Source organism: Aplidium turbinatum, chromosome 1, assembly GCF_918807975.1.
Source record: "Aplidium turbinatum chromosome 1, kaAplTurb1.1, whole genome shotgun sequence".
Classification (NCBI taxonomy): domain Eukaryota; kingdom Metazoa; phylum Chordata; class Ascidiacea; order Aplousobranchia; family Polyclinidae; genus Aplidium; species Aplidium turbinatum.
The window spans coordinates 45,781,581-45,807,046 of NC_137472.1; the positions used below are offsets into that span (position 1 = coordinate 45,781,581).

General features: G+C 36.5%; 1 pseudogene across 1 annotated transcript; it reads right to left on the bottom strand.

The window, feature by feature from the left end:
- Positions 1 to 198: 198 nt before the first annotated feature.
- LOC145780987 (insulin-degrading enzyme-like) lies at positions 199 to 22,604 on the bottom strand (annotated as a pseudogene). The gene is made up of 22 exons (XR_014290691.1): positions 22,565 to 22,604; positions 21,936 to 22,069; positions 19,544 to 19,647; positions 17,127 to 17,230; positions 16,848 to 17,017; positions 14,917 to 15,152; positions 13,349 to 13,438; positions 13,085 to 13,250; positions 11,368 to 11,490; positions 10,374 to 10,527; positions 9,610 to 9,835; positions 9,125 to 9,260; positions 8,142 to 8,233; positions 7,249 to 7,359; positions 6,408 to 6,621; positions 5,839 to 5,949; positions 5,574 to 5,730; positions 5,056 to 5,191; positions 4,630 to 4,777; positions 4,178 to 4,312; positions 3,899 to 3,966; positions 199 to 2,446 (listed from the first exon to the last, which is right to left on the bottom strand). The product of XR_014290691.1 is annotated as an insulin-degrading enzyme-like (transcript).
- Positions 22,605 to 25,466: the final 2,862 nt, after the last annotated feature.

Sequence of the window (25,466 nt, forward strand, 5' to 3'; positions counted from 1 at the left end):
TTCACTCTGTCAATCTCGGTAACCTGCCCTGCGTCAAAAGCCTCCACAAGTATGCAAAACTACCAGGAATAACCTATCAAGGCTTTGTCAGTCCGAGGATTAAGATTCAAAACCAACCAACCACTGCACTCATAATCATCAAAACATCAGGTCTCGTACGATTGCGTAAATGCATTTCTTTCACAACATTGGTTGTACAAGTTTCTCCAAAACACTTACTACTCAAAATTCATACAATGGCATAAATTGCGTTAAAAAAATGCAGCATGATATGTGAAATACTTCAACCACTGCTTAATCTTGCAGTTGAAAACAGTTTTTTTATTTACGCTTCAAAGGAATTTTGAATTGGGACCAGTTTACAGAGGTGGGCACCCGCTACTTTTAAAGTAGCGCGCGCTACCGCTACCAATTTACAAAAGTAGCGCGCTACTCGGGCCAAAGTAGCGCGCGCTACCGCTACTTTTGTCTAAAATGACACTAGGAAACACTCAAGTCCCTAGTGACGCAAAAACAACCTTGAAAACGAATGTTATCATTCGTTCACGCTGTCATTTTAACGTCGTTATAGAAAACACATTTTAAAGGAAATTTATTGTTACGCATTTTTCAAAAACACGAGCATTTCAAAATGAGAGTCACTAAGTCCTGCCCGCTTTCGCTTAAAGCACATCTTTTCCAACAGAGAAAAGTCTCTCCACAGCAGCACTGGAAGGAATGGGTGTGTTGTATTTAATGAACAGATATGTTTTAACTCGGTATTCGAAAAGCTCAAGGACTTGCTCTTGTCCGAAAAAAAGGCGTCCACAATTGCTACTTCTTTTTGCACCGACGTTCCACGGGATGGCGCAAACACTCCAAAAAATACATCCTCAGAGTCATGACTGGTGTTGGTGTCGCTCTTCTCGGTATCAACCTGGCTTGATGTCTCCCGCAACAGTCGAATTACATCTGTCTTGACTTTTTCTCGCAGTGCGTCAGCATCATCCGTGGAAACGTAGTGCAGAAATTGTAGTCACGACGTCTTGAAGGAGGGATGAAGACATGATGCCATAACGCATTTCATGTTGTTGAAGCACTTGTTGAATCGTTTCTTCACCCCTTCAAGGACTTTCACTTTCAACTCCTCACTGATCTCGGTCAACTTCTCGCAAATTGTGATGGTTGGAAGCAAGACTCCGTAATATGCCTTGGACTCGCCCTGAAGAATGTCTAAAGCCGGCAGATAGGCTTCATCACACGGAGATATTCGCCGAAGAAGTTGACGTCAGCTAGAAAAGACCGAAACTTTGCAACAAAGCCGATTAGGCTATATAGCTGCTTGACCGCGCCAGTATTACAAAAAAACCAAGCATTTTTTTCAATTTAAATTAAAAAGTAGCGGGTAGCGGGAGTGCGACTGAAAAAAGTAGCGCCTCTCCCGCTACCGCTACTTTGGAAAAAACAGCGCCGCTACTCCAGCTTAAAAGTAGCGCCGCTACTATTACCAAAAAAGTAGCGCACTACTGCCCACCTCTGCCAGTTTAGCACCTCCGGCCACAAATCGATATCAAATTTTTATTGGTACATGATGGCATAGCTTCAATGAAGAGTCAACTGCGCTTGTAACCAATTCAATTAATAACATTTTGAAACGCTTCATTTTACCATGTTAGAACCATCACGCAATTTTACATAGCACATTTCATAATACGCTCAGGCAGCGTCAAAACATCACTGAATTACCAGCTTCAAGAACCAATAGCGACATTAAAGATTGCGTGACAGCCAAGACAATGACAGTGTGTGAAGGAGAAATATACTGCTGACAGTGTGATGTGGAGAACTGCACCGGCGACCCCACTTGAAGTGGGAATGAGGCCAGAAGAAGTGCAAAGATTTTGTAAACGATAATTCATGTAAAACTATAGGCATATGGTTCAACAAGACAAACTCTCTATCGAAGCTCTACAATTCATGTAAACTCCAATGAATAAAAAAAACGAAAAATTGACAGGTTAGGATACACTTGATTAAATGTCTGATTGAGCAAACGACGTTCGCTGTGGCAGATCTCGTATATAGGCTACTGGACCTAATTAACTAGACCTACATGCTACAGTGCGTTAAAATTTTGAAGTGCATGATTAAAAGTGGATGTAGCGTGAAACAATTGCATAGCGCGATGAAATATACAGCAATCTGTTGCATATGTTGGCGGGCTGTAGCACCGGTGTTGCTCAATAAGAGTAAAGGAAATTAAAATTTGATTAAAAAATTCACACGTGGCACTATTACATAACGCACTAAATATGCAGATTTCTTTCGAATGCTTTAGAAAAAACGAAGAGAATTGCGCTGTCAGTCAGAGCGCGGCTTGTACTTCTGATTCTTCAGGACAAGGAGCGAGTCGTGGGTACAATTCCAAACTGTCTTTGAACTGTCGAATATCTTCTATCACAGTACACTGAAAACGAAGAAAAAAAACATGGAATAATTGAAACACCATATTTCAACAACAAGCGAGAACTTCACTCTATCAAAATTAGTGACTGGGCCTGCGTCCGTGGTTCTAAGCCTTCACAAACAAATACGCGAAACGGCCAGGGTTAGCCTAAGCTCTCAAAGAAGCTTTCTCACTCCGAAGATAGATTCCCACAATCACACTCAATGGTCAGATCAGGGATGTCTAAAGAAGGGGATACGAAGGGTTTTATTACGTCTGACAATAGAAGAGCTTTTGTTTATCGTAAGTAATCTGTGTTAATCGTAAAATGACAATTGGCACCGATACTAGTTTAATTAACCTTGTTATGATAACTTGCATTGCGCTATTAACATCAGGCCTGGATAATCACAGCATACTCATGGTTACTTATTAATTCAACTACCCATATACTTGCTTTACATCTAGCCTACCGCATCAGGCTTTGTTAAAAAAAACAGCTTACTGGTAACTTTTCAACTGTCTTTGTAAACAAGCATTCTTTAAATATGCTCTACGTAACATTTGCTAACTGTTTTCTGTAGCTCATTGTACCATCTTCACTACAAAACTTTCTATGATTTAAAAAAAAAAACACATGTTAAAGCACTACAAACTACCGCCCTGGTAGTGTCATGAGAATAAGGCAATCGCTTCGAGCCTTCATATCCCCTTCTCTAGATATCCCTGGGTCAGATGCTAACGTAGCAAAAAAAAAAAAACTACAAAAGATTCGGCATATTACTCAAGATCCGTGTTAACTGCTCTCGCACCGCCGATAATGGCTCAATTATGTTTAGTATGTCCAATTGTCAAGCGCTTTTGGCTATTTAAGAAAAAAATACTGAGTACGACTTTTAATAGCTCACAAGACATCATAGACGTTAGCATTGTCGATCATCAAGATTATTTCAAATCAACAAAAACAGTAAATCTTCCTTGCAGAAACAGATTTTTTATATTTTTTTCAAAACTTTTTATAGCCCCTTTGCATTGTTTTGGAATCAAAGACTGCATTGGCTTCTAAAAGATGGTGGAGTCAAGTCGAATGTTTCGATCTGAACTTACAACCCATGTGTAAAGCACGGCATAAAAGCAAAACAGTTGATGGTGGCAGACTTTAATGTAAATTCCTGCATTGTTAGCATTTAACTATATTAATTCCTAGAAAGCGTAAGAGAGTTTATTCCTTTACAGAAATTTTGGAAGTGAAACTTATTTACCCAAACCTCATGCTTCCACGCTTCATTTTTAAACAGGCCCATGATTTTTTGAGAAACACCATAGCAAAATATTTTAGGCGCTGTCACTAAAAATAGGGGCCCACCAATAAATTTCGGGGGGGGAGGGGTGCTCACACATTGCATGATAACTTTGACAGCTTCGCGTTCACATATCATAAACAATGGCAGTGGGAAACCACTGCAAAGTCACCTGAGGAAGGTCTGGACATTCCAAATAATCATCATTTCCTTGCTGCTGTGAAGAAGGCGACGGTTTGTCTGAAAGAGCAGATACTGAATCAAATGCGCAGACAACACATTGGATCCGCTTAAATTGTTATAGCTTACACAAAAGAAAACGGTTTTGTACAAATTCAGCAAAATAAGGTAGGCTAAAAAAATATAAAATGTCTTCGTTCTTCTGTTTTGTAACCACAGCATGCCAAAACACTTCAATCGAAAAGTTTTGGAATATGTTAACGTAGCTTACCATCTCTTAAATCTTTTGAAATCACATGAACCACAAGCTTGGAACGCTTGGGTGCACTGACATGAATGTATTCCTTATAAAAGGTGACAACATTTTCCTTCGTTATAGACTTGAGGTGCTCAGATTCAATTTCAGCTGAACAGAAGAAAAGTGTAGAAATTTAAATTCATATTCTTTGTGATTCTTCAGACTTTGCAGAAACGTAGAACAATACTCGGCCTGTGTGAGTCGTATGAAGAACCTATCTAGTTAAAGTACTGCAATGCTGGTGCTTTTTCATAACAAGACAATAACAATCTGAGTGCCTGATCACCACGTGGCAAAGTAAGCTACGTAGATTTTAAGGAGTGATCTATCAGTAGATGATTTAAGGTCTTTCCTTTTGTAAGTTGATTTCCTTAAATAAAGCAAATTTAACAATGTTCAAAAATGAATTCCAAATAATAACTCACGTCTTTTGAACATAAGCTGTTGAGATAAGATTTCCATCCAATGCTCCAGGGCTTCGGTCGCTAACTTCTTTGGCTTCTCCAAGATGAGAGCACTCAAAGCATTCTTGTGTCGGTTGAACTCAGAGTCGTCTAAGTTGTCAAGTAGTTTCTGGCAATTTTAAATTCAAAAGGTCGGTCAAACAAAGCATAAATTACTAATTTGTGCAATATAGAAGAAAAATGCGTTGCAATGCAAACAAAATCAACTCATTGAAAACAATAAAAGATACTGATAATCGGACACAACATGAGAAACTCTGACTCCATGAGAAACTCTGACCTGGAGTTTTGGCTTACTATTTTGAAACTCTCCTGTAAATAAAAAAAAAAACGTAATTTTTTTAGAAGGTAAGCAAGGTATTGCTCTTGTTCTAAGATTGCAGCTACCTCAACGTGATGGAGAAAAGCTTCAATTCTTTGCTCCAGATGAACGGGTGATCGCTCGGATTGTACAAATACACCTAGACCATGCACCCCGTTATTTGTCACAACCCGTGTTGAGACAATGTAGCCAAGGTTTTCTCTGTGAAGAAGCTTTAATGGTCTATAATTTCATTCAAAAAGACGTAGACAGAACAACATATTCCATTGTAGAGTAACAACTAAGTATGTCAACTTTGTATAATTCTTTTATCTTTGACACTTGAGAATTTGTAGTCAAACAACAGTATTAAAATTTCTGATAGGTGTTTTTTTATACGATAGTTATTGCACATGGTGGGCTCAAAGTTCAAATTAGATCTATCGGTAACTTCAATGCAATCGCAAAAACAAAATTGAAAATAAGAAATACAGTCACTCCTCGAGATACAAACATAGGCAGATACCAAGAACATTGGCTGTGTTTTCTTTTTCCTGTAATATGAAATAGCACAATGCAGTTACTTATATCTTAAAATCCTCACTTGGTTCGCAGGATATTGAAGCAAGGTTCGTTCATGATTTGTTTCAGTAATTGCAAGAGAATGTTGTCGTTGGTGTTCTGTAAGCCAACTTGTAAGAACAAATCGACTGCGTTGACGTTCCGTACTTTGTTGTGGTATTAAAACTTGTAATTTGACCCTAGATTGCAAAACTCATTAGCCATTTCAAGGAAACACAGAAAAGGACGAAGAGTTATCGAATTAAGAAGGCTACTGCGCCACCGTGAGAAAACATTAGCCATCTAACCTTCAGGAATTCGCAAATCTCTGTAGCGAGACAGCTCCGAATGCAGCAATGGAACCGTGTGAGCTTCCTTCTTCAATATGGCTTCAACTACGTCAGACAGCTTCAATGCATCTGAATTATAAAAGTTTCAGAGAAAAATAACTTCCCATGTTGTCAAGTATGATTAACACAAGAAATGTATGAGATGTAGTTACAACCTAATCTAATCCATGTTCGTGTAAACAAGTTCAATAATATAATCGGAACCAGAACGCTCATTCCGTAATTGTAACTTAAAGTATCATTAAGGTTTTCATAATGGCATATAGGAATTTGAAAATGGTTTCTGAACGTTGAAAGTGTGTATGTGACGTGAAATAAATTTTTCTCTGTTTTTAACCCGGTAATCGTTTCCACTCTTCACCTTATTTCACAATCTAGATACAGGTATTACAAAAAAGATCGCACAAGAGATTATATCAGTGTCTACTGTTTACGTATGTCACCAATCAAAACGTTATTTCATTTCACTGACACTCTCCAGTTCCTGAACAACAAAACAAGACTTTAGTATAACAAAACAAAGACACCTGATTGATCAAGATTCCCATGAGCGAACATCTGTATATGGAGACGAGACATAAATTTCTTAGCGAATTCTTGTAGTCCAACACAAGTCAGGCTTGGCAAAGCAGCCAGCAAGTCCGAGTTTTGCCAAGCAACTTCCGATTTCAAGACGTACGTGTAATAAGTTGCGAGTATGTAGGATTGATCTGCTTCAAAGTTCTTCAAGGCTCTCAAGTACTGCGAACAAGGCAGACAAATCTTTATAAACTAATTTCTTTGCGTTCTTCCGTTGACTGTAGACTAGTCACTAACGAGACTATCACAAGATGTTGAAATGATATCTAGCTTCTTATTTCCGACGTTTATCAATCAACATGAATGACTTTATCAAGTAGACTAAAACAGGCAAAATTACCTGTTTAGCATCAAATGGCACAACACAGAAGCATATTAAAGGAAAATCTGTGCTTCGGTGTTGTAGGACCATTTGCCGCTAAAGAGGTAGTTTAGCTTGTTTTAGTTCACTTGACAAAGTCAGTCGTGCTGATTGGTAAAACGTCGGAAACAAGAAGCTAGTTATCATTTCAACATCTTGTGATAGTCTAGTCTACAGTCACAGGAAGAACAGAAGAATTTAATCTATAATACCTGGTGAACAGTCCAATTCTGTATTTAAACAAGCCTTTGTCTACTGAACAAGTAGTGTGGTTAAATGTTAAACTGAGTCATGCGTTTTAACAAAAAGTGAAAAATCTTGTTAAACATGGAAATTTTAATTAGCTGAAACCTTCTGTGCTGTTCCACGGACAATCAATGGCCACAGTATTACTATGTTCACTTTTTGTTTGCAAGCCGACAACTTACCAGCTCTTTGATGATTTCACACCGCTTTGGATCAATTTGAAAAGTAGCCATTTTGGTAAAGATTTTCTCAAGCAAGACAATTTGCTTATTGTGGTACCCTTTGATTTTGATCTTAAAAGAATAAACAAAAATGACAATATACAAATGACAAGTTACAAAACGGGATTTTCGCACTTTTTGATTTTTGGATATTATAATGTGTGTGGTTCATTTACATATATGCATATTGCATATAGACCTACTGTATTTTCTATAAATAAAACGTATTGGATAAACTTTTTATTGATAGTTTGTAAGCTCTTAATAAATGATTCAAACATATAGCAGTGTGTATTTAAAAACTCACTGTATTGGTACTGTTTATCAATAACAGTTGTTTAAATAATTCACCCCTCAAATGAAAAATGTCTAAAGTCACTCTAAAAAGTTTTATTTAGTAGAACCCGAGTAGAACACAGATTGCACTTTAAGCGAAAATTATGGATTAGTTTCTGGTGTTTTGTATTCGCTCCAACGTAGATTGTTTAAGAAAGAAAAGATTCTAACTACTCATAAAAAAGACAAATCTTAATGTTTGGATTGTTTAATTGGTTTCTAGTCCTATTAGTGAAGATTGTTTGAACAGATAAAGATTCTGAATACTGTACCTATAAAAAGAGTAATTTGTAGAACTAAATGGAATGATTTAAACTTACGACGTTCAATTGATTACCTTGCGTGTGTGCTTAGTCATGTTGTTAATCCTGGTAGTCACCTTGTTGTACTCAAACATACTATAGGCCTACAGCTGAGCGGTAAAATAAAATTTCCACAAAATCTTGTTGATTCAATACAAAACCCAGGCTAGCTTTTAAAAGCTAATATTGTAAATAAACAAAACGTAAATTACCAACCTCAAAACCATAATCGCTGTTGCCAAAACTGTAGTTCAAACCAGCAAGATTAGCATTGTATGTGTATTCGGTCAAAGCATCTATGAACAGTGCTGAAGAAAAAAGTATTTAGATTATCGTATGTACACTTTTTGTACAGTAAATAGTGAAGTGTTGATACGTATTTCGTGATATACAAAGATACAGCATAATATTTCGACACAAAATGGCAGATATATAACCAGTGACTGATCTAGTGAACTGAAATCCATCAAACGACCCATCAAAGCGGCATAGTAACAAATCCTTCAATAAAACCAATCAAACCCTTCAGCAGTTGATCTGACAGACCCTGCTATCTAAGCGGAAGAAACAACTGATCAATTTGAAACAAGCAATCATTAGAACAGAGGGTCTGTCTATCTCGTATACAAAACTCCCTCATTGCAATGTTACCGGAGTGGCGAGAACGACTAGCAAAAGGTTGTTGGTTCGACGACAGCCGGGAGCACAAACCAGACAGTAAAATCCGTCACTTTTAGGATTTTAATGTCTGAGAAGGCATGAAGTCTGAATTTTATATGTTCGGTGCATAACTGGCTTTTTTGTTTCACCTTCCACATCATTACCACCAATCATAAAACTAATCCTCACTTTTTAAAGAATTGCGACGCTTGCACGAAGTTATACAGATCGGAGACCCGCCCAAACAAAGTCTAGTTCAAACATTTTCTTCCTTCCTACATACTTGCGAGGTCTAAACTTGCAAATACAAGCCCACACCGCCCCACAAAACATACATAATGTCTGAAATCAATCATCAATATCATACGTTTTTTATTTTTTATTATATTGTATTCAAGTTCAGTAAACTGCCGAGTGCTGAACTTGACTACCTATCTGAGTATCTTGTTTTAAAAGATTAGAAAATTCGAATTTAATCATTTTATTCCAGTTCATGTTTGTTAGCATGCCAATCAAGTAAAAAAAAATTATTAGGCTACCTGCAAACATGTAAATCATGTTTGCGTTGTTGGGATTGGCATAAGCCGCCGGGTTGAAGAGCTCGAACATCAAACATGTCTTGGGAAGTTTGAATTTGTCATCTTGCTTGAACCAAACGCGCGAAGTATCGGTGCTCTGAAATAAAGATGATGCAAGAAAAAGTCGTTACTAGGTTTAAATCTTATCATTACGAGATCACTTTACTTATAGAAAAGCACAAAAATATCCAAGCACAAAACCAGTGTTCCCAGTACCACAATTCTCAAATGAAACTTTTAAAATGCCCTTCGTTTATAACATTAGAATGCATTTTGTGATTTGGCCTGTTCGAAGTAGTCTACTGCACACGGCAAAAAAGTCCTTCGTAAATCATAATTGTTTTTCTTTTTACGAAAAAACTTTGTTTGCTCAGTTTCTTATAGTAATCGTGTTTCAACCAACTAACGGCTATTATTCCTTTTGTGTGCTATTTACGACTTCCTACCTTTATTAAAGTAGGAATGCCACTGTGATTTTCTGATAGTGGAGCAATCGTAAAGTCAGTTGGAATGAAGTCATTTTTGGTTGGAAGAGAAAACTTTGGATTGAGTGATGCATTCTGCCACGCTTCAATTTGCTGGGGAGGAATGGATTCTATGCGGTACTTGGTGCCGTACCACGTCTCAGTCTCAGTGGCCGTTTCATCGAACGATTTGGAAGCCACTGTGATCCTAAAGAGCAAAAGTAGCGACCTCAACAGTTATGGGAATAAAGCACAACATGAGCACTCAGATCCTATATGTGGGAAGTGTGATTTGTATCATTCGTACATACAAACACGATCTGAAAAAGAGTGTGGACTAGTAAACTACTACACAAAGTACATAAAAATTTGTAAAAAAAGTTCAATCAACTATAGTTTTTAGTAATTCACACCAAAAAAAGAGAAAACCACGTCAAATACTTGTGCAATAGGCCTAGGTCATTTTTTCAACTCTGTTACCGTAGACAAAGCGATTTGATATATTATTCCACATAGGTTTTAGGTGAGTTTAAACAAGTATCATGCAATACTGTCTAGGAGCAATACAGTTACAAGGCATGACAATAGCACAACGTACCAATTCTTATTTTGAATGTGCGAGAAAATAGTTTGGAAAAATGACCGCAAAGTTTTCAACGAGTAAAAATGCAACAAAGTGTTACTTCAAATAAATGTAATAAAAAAAGTATTACAAAACAAAAAACTGAAAAAGTTAATCACCACACCTAACATTCGTTGGGGCTAGCAGATCCAGAACGTTTTGGATGAGATCCGGTCGAAATTCTGTCAATAACCACCCGGCTGACAAGACGTCTTCGACCGGGTAGTAATGCAGAGCTTGAGATATCTTGGTTACATAATCTACCGGAAGTTCCTTATCTAAGATTCAAAATATGAAGAGTTGACATCTTAAAGGAACAAACCCCCCATTTAAGCCTATCGCCTTTTACACTTATAAAAATGTCTTCGTCAGCGTATTTATTCATAAACTTTGATTGAAACTAAAGTGAAGGAAAGCGACTTTAAGTGTTGATATAGCAAAAAAATTGCCTATGATACAACAGTGAAATGATATGACGAGAAGAAATCGAAGCATAATACTTGAATTGTAAGTGCGTTTTATGTGTCACCACAGCGATTGGCCATGACAAATCTGTTATAACCTATGTCACGGATAGTCTACGTTTTTCGTTGATTTCTTCTCAACCACACAGACAAGTTTTAATAAATTACAACGATACACAGAGCGTGATTATCACTCACTCGACTACTCCTGTAAACTTAGTGGCCGGTTCAGCGGCAACACGGTACACCACAGAAACATATTGACGCAACAAACAAATATGTAGGATGCACAGTTGGAAAACGCAACAAAAGTGCTAATTCAATTTGATGGGCAGCGTGGATAATGCTAAAAAGTAGTAGGCCTACAGTACTGTCAAATTGAGTAGCCTACTTCATTTCGTTAATACGTTTATGTGGTGTGCCTTTTGCTGCAAAAACAGGTAGCCTATAGTAGTTTTTATCTGTTATGGCCCTTTTGATAAAGTAAGTCGTGTCGATTGACGAATCGTCGGAAATAAAGCTACTTATAATTTTCAACATTTAGTAGTATCCAAACCTGCCGTCACCAGAACAACTCAAGAATGTCTCATTCAGTATTCAGATACCAAACAGTTGTAGAAGAGTTTTGATACATCTTAAGTTAACAAAACTCGCCTTTGAATTTAAACTTCAATTCATTGAGCTCTTTAGTTTCAGTGAATATCCACTCTTCAATGCCAGACTGACGCAGCAACGCAATGTATTGGAACATGCACGTCACAATGGCATTTATGTGCTCTGCAATGGACATTAGACGGTGGTGAAGGTACTAAAAACCTGAAATTTCAAATCGATCAATTTGTTTCATTTTAAGTTGGAGTTTAATCAGTCTATCTCAAATCACCAGATTTGATGATATAGTTAGTTTGTTTTAGCATGAAGCAACTATTCTGCCACACTAAACCCACATTCCAGCTAAAAAAAAAAAACAATTCAGCATGGCTAGTTACATGCCTCTCACAAAATAAAAATCTTAAAAGGCTTTGAACTTTGAACATCATGGCTCAGAGAAACGTTGCTTAACCGCTCACCAAGCTGCAGTTGGCAAGCAAGATGAAAAAAAGCAGTAGCTTTCTTTTAACCGTATCTGTCACTGGCGTAGACCTTATGGTCTCGCCCTCTGCTAATTCAGCAATTTCACATAGAAGCAGTGACGCTAGAAACCTGAGATTTCTTGACTTTTACTTGTTTTTCTTGCCCCAACTTTTAATCCCGATTATGTTGGTATCGGATAATTGTGAAGTTCACAATAAACCTTTTGTCACAGCCAGTTATAAAATGCAAGAAATTTCCTGATACTCAATAGCTTGATTGACAGTTTACTATTAGCGTGCGGTTTCATTTTGTGTCTGTCAGTCATAACACGACGGCGCTAAAATTCCATTCTCTACCCAGGCAGCAAAATCCGTCATTTTTGCATTGATTCAACGTCGATTTTGCTGTCTGGGTAGGGAGTTGGTCTTTGACGCGATATGAGTCATTCTTTGCTGGCAGACATCAATTAGGAAGGTAATTTATTATTTGCGCAAATTGCTTTGTAGTGCAAAAAGTGCATGGAATACTGTTTGCACAGAAACGGAAAAACAAAATTGATGAAATTCTGTGTTCTATGCAAGAGGACTTTCAAAATAAAATGTGAACTGGGAAATTTGACCAAGAAATGGCGAAAATAGGTCAAAAACCGAGTCTTTATCACCTTTTCTACCTAAAATACACTATCACGAATATATTTTGCGAAATAAATTGATTGAAGTGATAGATAAGGCTTTTGACCAACGGCATACTTTTTCCCGTTGTTATTTGATATAAGCCGACGGAGTAATTAGCAATAAGAGAGACGTAGACCTGATGGTCTCGGCCAGTAACTCTTGACGCCAAAAGGAAGCAGTGACAGATACGGTTAAGTGTGGTGCGAACTAAAGTTACGACGTAACGTCAAAGTAATAAACGAAAAGTTGAATAAAATATATATAGACACATGTGAACTTTTTTCGAATCATTGCCTGAGTTAGACTCAACAGTATTAAGTTTTTTTTTTCTGAACCAAAGTTTTGCAAACGTTTATCTCACATATTTCCGATAATTGTAATAGAAAGTACAAGTATGGTTGTTACCTTTAAAAGTAAAGCCAATTCTCTAAAAAGCTAATGTCACTGTTGGAATCAGTAATGTATGCTAACTCAATAAAACATCTATAGCAAAAAGAAAAAGTTTTATCTTATTGAACAATGCATCAGTATCTTAATAACAATTATGTCACAGAAATAAAACAACTAGCATCTACATTTGTCTGCATAATTCTTCAACATCTCTACCAAGATATTTTACCAACCTATGCCATCTTCCGTCAAGTCAACACCAATGAAGAAAAATGCGAATCCTCTAGCACCACTTCCCTCTCCCGCGTTCAAGCCATTGACCCAGCCTTGGTTTTTTAATTCTGACAAGAGACTTCCTGGACCCTCGTGTCCAATTAAGTGAGCCAAGTACTCTTCCGGCTACACATAATGGAATAACCAGATTAAATAATTTCAATGTTATATTAAATGGATGTTTTCATATGCAGCTTGCCAAACATAACATAAAGTAAACTTACACAGGATTTATAGAAATCTTTGCAATCAGGAATTGGAAAGGACAAAGTTAACCACCGTACATCCTGTATAGGAACCACTTCAACAAATTTCTAAAAACAAATAAAAAAAGTGTTAAAAACTATGCTTCGGCTGTTAGATAGCTAAGTTCAATTATGACAACGTTCAGCTATAGCGTAGTCATAGGCCTAACTGATTCATGAAATTACTAAGTTGAAGCGTTAATGTATTGCACTGTTGTGCGCTGCGAGGGCTTTTAGTTTCCGTCTAACAAACAAAATCTCAGCATTATTTTATAAACAAATTTTTAAATAGTAACCAAACCAACAAAAAAACAATTAAGATACTAGAGTACTGTAGCCTACTTGCGTGATGAGTTGATTTCATCACAAAACAGCATTTTATCTGTAATCATTTAAAACGAGACAATTTATTAAAAACTGGCATGTTGAAAATTAAAATGTATTGAAATTTTGTCAGAAATCGTATTCAGATGAAGGTATGATTGATTGACTTGATCTTTATCCTCGGACTGGGAAAGCTGGCAGTTTTGCATAGCCTACGCTACTTGTAAAGGCTTTGAACCACTGATGCAGGCCCGGTCATCAGGATTAACAGAGTGAAGTTTTCCGATAGTTGTTGAAGTGTTGTTGTTGCCGGGGAATTGTTTCATCCACTAGATACCTCTGAATGGAGAATAGTTCTGAAATGAGTTGCTCAAGCGTGCACCCCGAGAGCCAAACCCACGCCGCTTAATCTTGAGTCTGGCGATTAACCATTGAGCTAACCAAGCAAAGGTATGTAGCTCATTACATACTTTCCATAATGGTTTGTCTAAACGCACTTTTATGTTTTATTAATTAGAACAAGTTATGTCTGTTTTATAAAAATGTCAGGTTTTTGTTTATGAGCTTTCATCGCGTAGTTTTCCGTAAGAGTGCAAAATATTAGGAGTAAGTTTACAAACAAAACTTTTTTATTATTTTGCATTTGAAATAAAATCAACTATTTTGAAACAAATTTTTGTTTCCAACATTGCTAGTTTTGACAAAGAGAAGCTGTCACTTTAGGAGAAAAAACTAGCAGAAGCAGTAAATTTATTCGCTGAGACTATGTTCTTACTTTTGTGTTCGATGCGTGCTTTTTTTAATGTGAAAACTCAAAAAGCATTGAACAGTGTAGTCAATTTTTTTTAGGTTACGCATGGCCAATTACAATGAACACCTGCCTTAAAAGTAATGTATCACATTCGCTGTAATATACCGGTAATCTGTGAAGAAGGGGTGTTCTTCCCGACCATCAGCACAAGGCTGATCACTCGCTAGTACAGCGAGCAGCAGTAACGCTTCGCTAACCATAACGGTGTAGCTTCCACGCTAGCCATAAAGACCTCCAATAAACAAAAAGCGGCGGTCGATTACCCAAGTGGCAAGAATACGGTGCGATACTGATGAGCCCAGCCTCATGGGCGAAACACGTGTCTGTCGCTGTCTATTCGATGCTACAATCGGGTGCCCAGAAACATACCGGTAATCATTTCAATGTATCATTATGAAGTTCAAAACCTCACCTGCAAGTCTTGCTCTCTGTAAGGCGACGAATTAAATTTTAGAGCCTGAACATTCTTGTTTTCAATATCAGCAAACAAATTCACAACCATGGTTTTAAGCTCATCCAAGGTTTCTTTGCCAAGTACCACAAGACTCATGACATTGGATGAGTAATATCGCTCATGATACTTCAGAAGTTCATCTCTGACACAAATGTTGTTCGATTTGGGAATCAAATCAAGAGTTTCTTTGTTACCTGAAACCAACAGTTTGTGGTGTGCAACTTTTAACATGAAGAGTGTTTAATGAAAGAAGAATATCTAGTTTCAAGATGGAATGCCGCATGCTTCACAAAACATAACAGAAAGCAAATAAACGAAACTGAGTAAATTGATAGCATAGCATAAAGAAAATCTGCAAGTAAAACGCCGTAATTTAACTTAAAACAGAACTGCTTCAAAATAATTATCAACTAGTACAACTAAATAGCCTGTTTTGTATTGGGGTAGTGAAAAAATATATTCGGGCCTTGTTACTATTATTATTTTTTAAATACGAATTGCAAAGTTTGTCTCATAACAGTAGCGGCTTTATACTTTACATTCTTTTAATGTTAAAGCAATTCCTTACTGTCTTTGAAACTCAATTGCACAATCTTTCAGTCATACAATATTTTTTAACTAGACTGTTCAAATAAATGAGTGTCACAAGCAATATACGTAGCCCTCGGCAGGTTACATAATATGTTCTTAAACAAGTGTGCTATTTTAATTGTGCAATTCTTGCGCGGTGGTATTGTGTTAAAGGCATACTAAGTGAAATTTTTGAACGGCAATTAAGCATTAAAATGCGTAAATTGAACATTCAAGACTACATTTCAAAAAAATTTACCGAATAAAATTTGTTTTCGTTGGCACTGGCAAGGTTCAAAGCCCAATGTTTAATTTATTTTTAATTTTTTCAAAATAACCAAAAAGTGGAAACACTGCTCGAGAATACGTCACTATCGACAGCAATAACAAAAACCACGCTACCACATCTGATGTTTGAGCATCAGATCCGATGTTTTGAGCAAACTGTCTGATGTTTTGATGTACAATTGTACATACATACGTTGCCTACAGTTAAATCGCCCGCAGTAAAAACTATTGCCCGATCAGCTGATTGCTAGTAGATAGTGACGTAGGCTGTACAGTCGCACGCTTCGCTGCTCACGCCCATTCCCATTTTGAAAGCTCTGACAAAAGCACGCGCGGAATGCTGATCAGAACGCCATGGGGCAAAATTTTATTGAAAATTGTTTTCTGGTAGCATGTTAAACACAAAGAACCTGTACAATCGCCAAGTCAGGTTTTTCCTTTAGTCTCCCTAGTAACCTTTAATTACAGAATATTTCATTGCGAAACTTGCTTTTACAAGATTATACGTTCGTGCGATACTGGAAACGTCTTTGACTTGTTGACCAGATGAATGAGTTATTGTGAAGCAATATTACCATAGTTTCTGGAAGCTTCTGGTCAAAACAAACCTGTTATAAATAGCCGCGTGATTTGAGTATGATTTTGAGAGTTTTATATCATTAGGATTAAAAGTTGAGAAGTCGTGATGAAAAGTATGTTGAAGACGACTGTAGAATTCTAGCCGATATTGGATAGATTGTAAAAGTGGAAGTTATTGCCGATTGTAAAGTATCTGTTGCATGCAGTGGTGTATATCTATTTTGAAGTCGACGACGAAGTTTCCTGTGTTTCTGGAAGCAATCTACAATCTCAAAAGTAGAACTATTCGACATTTACTTGACTGTTTAACGTTAATTACCCCAATAAACTACGTCATCAATCTTTCCAAAGTCTTATTACGTGTAAGAGATAGATGGAAATGTGACAATGAGTTAGGTTAGATTCTATTAAACTATGAGCTTGGTCTATTTTATAGCAAAGTGTTTATTCACCAGTTGAAAATCTTGAATATTTATGATTAGGATCAGCGGTTGATCTATCCAGTTGAGCTAACCTCCATCCATCCGACATGATATTTTTTTCATGTTCCGAATGAACAGCATTCACTTCACGATCAGTGCAACTAGCATCGAACAATGGAGAGTGAAAAAACTGGGCAAATCTGCAATTCAAATAATTACATAAACCAAACAACATTCTCAAAAACAAACACACAGATATATTTTGACGTCAAATACAAGAAAACCATCTAACACCATACTGTACTGTACCTGTCCAAAATTTCTCTAAGGTGCTTATGGTCAATGTCAAAATGATAATTAGTGTGCTCGTCCATTGTATAAGCATTGGCATATCCCGCATGTTGACTGATAAACTGCAGCAAAGAAAACAGCAACAGTTTATCCAACAATGCAACACAACTTTAGTACACACAGCAATTATTATTGTTATCATTGCAATTCTAGTTTGCTTGAGCAAAAAGGAAACAAAATCTAGGCAATACACACCACAAATTTTGCAACAAAAACTACAATTTACTAAAAGATCTACTGCCTCTTAAATTGTAAGAACTGATTAAAAGATCATAGAATTTAAGAGGCAGTTAGAACCAAAATTATACTTTTAAAGCTATTAAGTTTTAACATAAAACTATGTTGACACTCAATTCCTTGTCCAAACTAAATACATCACGTTACTCTATTATGAGACGTAGATAGGAATGGGCATTTTAAAATCAGAATAGATTTGAAACCTGCACTATCAACATAATCTAAATCCACCATACCAAAAAAAATAAGGCTTTGCTTTTACGTGTCACTGGATGTCACATTCATCACGGATACATTGGGTATTATGCTCAACAAATATTATCTTCGCAATTTGTGTCTCAGGCGTCAAGGGTCTATTCTTTTACTACCCTAGACTGGAGATGTTTCTCACAGTAAACTGTGAAGTTACTAAAGAGCATCCAGTTTTTGGAATTATCCAATATACGAAAACCTAACGCTCAGTTTGGTGGAAGGATAATGTAAATGTAGAATTCGCAGAGAGTGGGCTAGTAGGTAGTCGCGGAGGTGCTTTGTTTGTCAGCATAGCTGAACAGAATTTGAATGGCTGAAAGGAATGAGTGTCTTTCATTCAATTGAAGAGATAGTTTGGAGAAGCACTATTCTTAGAGTAGAGAAGACAGTTCAGCTCCAGTGTTCACTAGTCAAGAGATTGAGTGGCTTCTTTGTGACGAATGTCAGTGGGTATGCCCGTAAGATAGGGTAATTATCCAGTGATGTAGCACACTGGCATTTGGTCAAAGTGCGCAGGGCACCATCGATAACAGTATCAATGTCGTGATCGTGAGTACAACAGCATAAAACAAGTGGCCATTGCTCTTCTGAATCTGAATAATAGACAAGAACATGGGCTGTTGCATGCAGGACGGTAGCCTCTGCTATGCACATGAAAGCTTGGAAAAGGTTTAGCATTGCAGTACAAGATGGTGGTTTCAAGTGTATTGACACTAATTAATGATGGTAAGTAATGATTATGACATTAAACCAATTTAAGTAGGCTACTTTTTGTGTAATGGCTCAGGGTATTTTCCTCGACAAAGAAAAATTACCAGATCATTCAGGTATGCACAATTGCACATGTTGTGGAAACTGTGCTTATAAGTCGTAAGTGTAGAGAAAGACAGGGATATTGTTTATTTGCCTTGCAACAACAACGTCAGCAAATACAAACATGAGGGGAAAAACATGTAGACAAGAAGCACCAACAAACCTTGCAGTTTTTTGGTCAAAGTGCTCGTTGTACACAAATACACCCAAATTTTTAAACGTTGAATGAACAGTGAATAAAAATAGATGTTAGATGTTAAAAAATAAGGAAAACCGTAGCTAATTTTAGTGAGACGCCATTTTTTAGGGGTCTCGACTTGTTTCGCCATGGGCATTGAGCAGCCATTGTTAGAAGCGAAGCTTTTGCAGCTGACAGGATCCACAATTATATGGACCGTGTGCATATCTGAAGGCAATAAAGCAGTCCTCAATGTTTTGAGAAAAAAGGTAACCTGATCCATGGCAAACGTTTCATGCCAAAACTCAGCTTGCTCCTTCAAAAAGAGAGGGTCGACAAAGGCGTGAAGAAAACGTTCAAAGATTTTGATGGGAACACAAATAAGGGATGTCAGACAATAGGTCCTTAAGCCATCATCTGCCTTTTAAAACACAGAGATTTTAACCACTAAATTGGTTTAGAATTAAAGGTAGGACCGGTAGGACCAAAAAATTAAAGGTAGGACTGGCATGGAGTGCAAACCGGAGGCTAATCTTATGTGGCCCCGGAGACACATAATCAATTTCACTTTTTCTGAGGCTATATACATAAGCCTAGACAGAAATTATACTCCAATGAACCAATATGGAGCTTCCTGCCATTAAATTTCGCTAATGTTTAACAAGTGGGTGTTTAAAAAGCCTTGATACATTGCATTGTAATAAATTAATGTTGCAGTAGGGTATGGCTTGTTTTTGTAAACAAAATTGTGACCTTTCTTTGATTTCGTCTTCCGCATTGGTTTCCGAATTCTATATAAACATTCAACAGTTTAGAATAAATTTAAATTGTCAACTCTTCGAAAATGCCCACTACTTAACATACAAAGTTTCTGAAAATGCAAAACATTGCTAACTTTCCGATATTCAGTTTCATCAGGATATTTTTCTGTTCCAAGAAACAACATGTGTTCACAAAAGTGAGCTAATCCTGGCAAGTTGTCTGGTTCACACAATGAACCTAAAAAAATGTAAAATTCGATTTTAATGATTACACGAAGATTGATTCACAAAATGCATGGACAAAATTCACATTTTTGAGGTTGTCTTTCGTTTATTTGTTGTGTTTTGTTTTACATGTCAGCTTTTGTCACAATAGTACTAAATAAAAGAGGTACATATTGTTAGAGTCTACAGTTACTTTTACAACAATTCTTCACACAGGTCATCAATTTGAAACCAACTTTCTAAAGCATAAACAAATAGATTGTTTTTAGACTAAATCTGGGTTGCTGAGTTTGAAAATGATGTCCGTTTTCTGTATCAAATCTGTTTTATCACTGCCGCTATCACAAGTTAACATGTGATGACTGCAGTGAAAAAAAAAACAGATTTAATTCGGGAAAAAGGGCTTCATTTTCGGATTTCCCATCCTCGAAAACCCACAAAACCATTCTTATCATTGTTGCACCAAAAATTGTGTATGCCAATTTTGTTCAACACAGAAACTTTTGTGAGCTCAGACAGCCTACATACATAAGCAAACATGGATTCAGTTCAAATACAATTACAATCTCTAGCCTACTGATGCTTTGCAAAGCGGAGTAAGTCTGATGAACCAGTTGTGCTGCAACCATTACTTGCCCACTTACGTTTGAATTGTCCAGTCATGGAACACTGTTAAATAAAGGATAAACAGAAAGTCCTTGGACCAACTTATAAATGATTTATTGAAAGAAAATAAATAAAATTTTATCAAAAAGGTATTACAGTGAGAGCTTACAATACTAGGAATAAATGTCTTTATTTTCAATGTGGCCGCCCTTCACTTCAATAACTCACTCAATTTTTGTCGGAAGTTTTTGACCAAGGCACGTAGCTCATCCTCGGGTATTTTGGGCCATTCCTCAGTAGTGATTGCTTCAGAGCATCAACAGTTGGGTGAGCAACAGAACAGGCCTTTGCTTTCAATAACGACCATACACAAAGTCCATGGGATTCAAATCAGGCGACGAGGGAGCCCACATTTCCTTGCTCCAGAATCTTGAAAGTTGACGTGAGCACCAGTCCTGAGTCTTTCTTGAGGTGTGGGACGGTGCATCATCTGGTTGGAATGTGAATGGCTGGTGTTTGTAGTGTTTTTTCATCTCTGGAACCGTCGTTGATGTCACGATCTGAATTGATTTTAACCTCTTGTTACACGAAAATCAGAGGAAACTTCCAAGTTTTGGAGATGGCAGCCCACACCTTGACAGAAAACGGTGGTAAACTGTTCTCACAGAATGTTTTATAACACTGAAGACTTTGCATAAGTTCTATCATTTTGATTATGAACTGAGCTTCAATTGTGAAGAGTTTTTCGTCTGAAAAAATGATCTCTTGCCCTGCCATGTCTGCCTTCGGTTCTCTGAGAAGAATTTGTGCTGTTTTAAGTATCTTTTGCTTTTGGAGAGGTGTAAGGAACTGCCGTTTTCTCATCTTGTAAGCTGAAGATTCTTTTCCACAATGCTCATCAAACTGAAAATCCTTTTCCACAATGGTTTTCATTGAAGTGTTGCTCACATTCATGTCTTTGGCCATTTGACGGATGGATCGGCTTGGGTTTCTTTTCACCATTTCTCTGACAGCCTTAACCACTTTCATTGTTCGAGCAGTGCGAGGTCTTCCACTCCTAGGACGATCTTCAAATGTACCAAGTTCCTTAAATCTATTCACAACATGGTAAACGGTGGATTTGGCAACTGTTAAGAGCTTAATGATCTCAAAGTTGGTTTTCCCTGCACGATGGAGCAAAATGATGGCTTCTTATTGGCTCATTTTAGACCTTATAATTAATGCTTACAATTGGACCTAAATTTTAGAGAATTTAGCATTTTAAAAGGCATATAATAAGTCATCATTATCATCATCATAATCCATCGTCGGTTTGTTCCCCACTAGTGGGGGTGGCCGATTGTTTCCGCGCAGCATAATAAGTGACATTCAATATGTTTTATCATAAAATGAAAAAGGTCCAAAGACTCTTTGTTCAACCTGTGTACATACCTAAGAGCATACGTTAAACACACACTTGGTAAGAACCAAAAGTGTGTTTCAAAAATAACATCCTAATTGAAAAGTGAATATGTACTTGTACAATATGTGTTGTGTAATATATGTTACAATATGTGTTGGTAAATATGTACTTGTACAGTATATGCATAAATATATATTTATAATTTTATCAACAAAGAACACTTTTCTTACTTTAAGCCAAAAGTTTAAAAAAAGTAGTGAGCGATTTAAACATTCACAACGCTATAAACATACCGATGTTAACATCCATTGATGCTGCAGCTATGTCAGTGCTTGGATCACTTACAAGTACAACTTTCATTCCATTGGAAAGTTTTAATCCACAATAAGCACGTAAATCTGATGCTGATTTCACAATACCACTGTGCCTGCGGAAAATGGAAAGAGAGTAAGCTACATATTGGTAACATGAATAACATATGATGTTACATTTTGTTAAAACGTTCAAAAATTATACTGCATTTTGTACGCTATCTGACTTCAGCATGTAACAACCTTTGTCCTTTATGTTAAAACTATTGCTTGTAAACCAAAAATAAAAGTTTTCTTGACGTCATTTTTGTGATGGAAAAAACATGTATAATACAGTACATAACTTCGCGAATTAGATTGGTTGGTTTGGAATCTTTATCCTTGGACTGACAAAGCCTTGATAAGTTATTCCCGGTAGTTTTGCATATTTGTAGAGGTTTTTGACACAGTGCCGGTTACCGAGATTGAGGCAGCGAAGATGGAAATGATGTTGCTAATAGCTTACTACGCAAATGAAGAACATTTAAATTATACCAACAAATGTTACATTAGTGACAACTCAACAACACAAGAATAAATCAATCAAACAATTTAATAAATCTTGAACCTACCTTGTATTGTGAACTTCTAAACAAGGCATTGTATGAACAATTATTCACTGTAAACTGCATGCACAGTTTTAAAATTGTGGACCACTATAAGCAAGTAAAATATAACCATTTAAGTTTTAATAAATGCAAGTATTATAACTAACGGAAACAATAATGCAGTACTAACAAAAAATGCCAGATCAAGAAAGCAATAGTTAGTAGCAGTGATGTACGGTGACCATGTTTCTGGGTGCACATTATTTTTGGAAATGCTGTTTGTATGCTATCCCATCAGGGTGGCTACCTGGGAGAAACACCAATGCAGCTGGAAGAAAAAGAAGGAATGCCTTTGCATTCTAAACCCCATCTAACCGGAATGCTTTTACCATGAAAGGCCTGTGTGTGGCTCAACCGCTTGCGCACTGGCGTGAGACTATTCTGCTCCAACATGCACAAATAGGGGATGGCTCAATCCGCGATCTGTGACAAGAAGGAACAAACTACACATCACACCATCTGCAACTGTGCCTGCTACTATGTGCCAAATCCGGGTCCATGTCTTTTAGGTGCTAGAGTGGAGTGAAAAATTCCAAATTCTCAGTCGAAATTTTGGATTTAAATGCAAAAAATTGGCGCTTAATTGCCTCCAACCCTCGACAAGAGGAAGTATCCTGATGATGATGCAAAATAGGATTTTGGATAGACATTCAAAAACACAAAATCAGGCTACTAACCATGTCTGACAACACATCAATAGCCTAATGACAAATACAAAAATTACTAAACCCACATTAAACATCGTGCTGAAATTTAAAACATACTTTTTGTTGCATTATTATAAATATATATCAGTCTAGATTTTGTTCTGCTTTCAGCTTTGTTCCCACTTCAAGTGTTAGCACCAATTTTCTCCTTCACTTCCACTATTTCCATATGTTCTGTCACACAACCTCCCTATCTTCTTTTAGCCCTTCCTTTAAGGTAAGCAACAACTTTCAATTGTCTTATTCCTTGTCTCTCCTTACGACATGACCCAACCATTTAGGGCATGTCACTCAGCTTATCTTCCAACTTGCATTCGTTCTCTGATGATTTCATTTTTAACTCTGTGCTGTTTTATCAACCTCAGAGACCATCGCAACATTTTTATTTCTGTCACTTACATTTTCTCTTCCTGTGTATTCGTCAGGGCTATCGCCTGCATCCCATACAACATGCTGTATCATTTTCAGTATCAAGACAGAAAAAACAAGAAATTTTTATGCACAGAACGGTGTCTTTGTAAAAGGTTTTCATCAATTTTCTTGATCTTATCTTTTGCTTTGTATGCCTAATGTCCATTTCTTTTTTTGAATCCACTAACAACTCCTGATGCTTCAGTGAGCAATTTCAATTCACAACACAACAATTTCACACTTCACAGAACAATTTCTCTTCAACCTGCTGAAGAAAGTTCCAACAAAAGTCTGTAATTGTTGGCTAAGGTTGTTAAGCAATGGGAGTTATCAAGCAACATTGACCTGACAAGAGAAACTTGTAGCTTGCATTCAAACTATAGCTATGCCTAAAGCCTATTTTTGCAAAACACTTATTTGTTGTATCTGCATCATGATCTTGAGTATGTTCTCATGGGAAAGTTTTTAGCAGAACCCATAAAAGGCAGGTTTAGATGGTATTGAAGTCCACTGGTGGCAACGTTTATATTTTAAACTGCTCATACATTTCCGACTTGATTGTAATGACGCAATGTGTATACCCTATAATATATGTTTAATTTGCAACTTTTCAAATTGCATTTGGTATGCTGTATTCTACTAAGTAACTGTTCATTTCATAATACAATACATAATGATGTACGAAAAGAGATGTAAGAAGGTTTTTCCGATTTTAACTTGATGGCAACCACCTGTAAAGTGAATTAGCATACTCTACCATCATGAATCCCTTGTTGCAAAGTCTTCGTTTCTTGTTTTAAGTGTAATTGCATATATATATATATAGTTAGTTAAAAACAATGAAAACTATTAATACTACAAAAAGTGCTCAATGCTAAGCAAAAAGACAAAGCAGAGCAAATTAAATCAAATATAGTTATTACTATCTGAAGCCTTTACAAATTGTTTCACCTAACGGATCATCAGAAGGTCTTATTCAAATAGAAGATTCTATTTGAATCATTTTATTATTATTATTATATTAATCATTTTATTTTTATTATTATTTTATTTAATATTTATTTGTGACAGATTCTATTTGAATAAGACCTTCTGATGATTCGTTAGGTGAAACAATTTGTAAAGGCTTCAGATAGTAATAACTATATAGTTAGTTATACATTGTTTGTTCCACACAACTCTTATTCAAATATATTATATATATTTATATTATAATATATAATATATATATTATAATATAATATATATTATATGTATATTATAATATATTATAATAGGTCTTATTCAAATAGAAGATTCCATTTGAATCATTTTATTATTATTATTATATTAATCATTTTATTTTTATTATTATTTCATTTTATTTAATATTTATTTGTGACAGATTCTATTTGAATAAGACCTTCTGATGATCCGTTAGGTGAAACAATTTGTAAAGGCTTCAGATAGTAATAACTATTTAGTTAGTTATACATTGTTTGTTCCACACAACTGCCTAAGTGTGTTGATGATGCTAGTGCTATAAGGCTGAAGAAGTATGTTTCAGTTCAAAAGTTAGATTTTGTGTTTCCATGTTCAACTGGCTAGATGTTGTGTTTCCATGTTTAAATTAGATGTTGTGTTTCCATGTTCAGATATGATTTGTCACAAGGTAGCCTATCCTGAAGGTGGACACGAAGATTGGCTTCCTTGCCTTCCCGTCCACTTAATCTAAATCTTCAACCACCGGGTGTAAGCCTGGATATGAC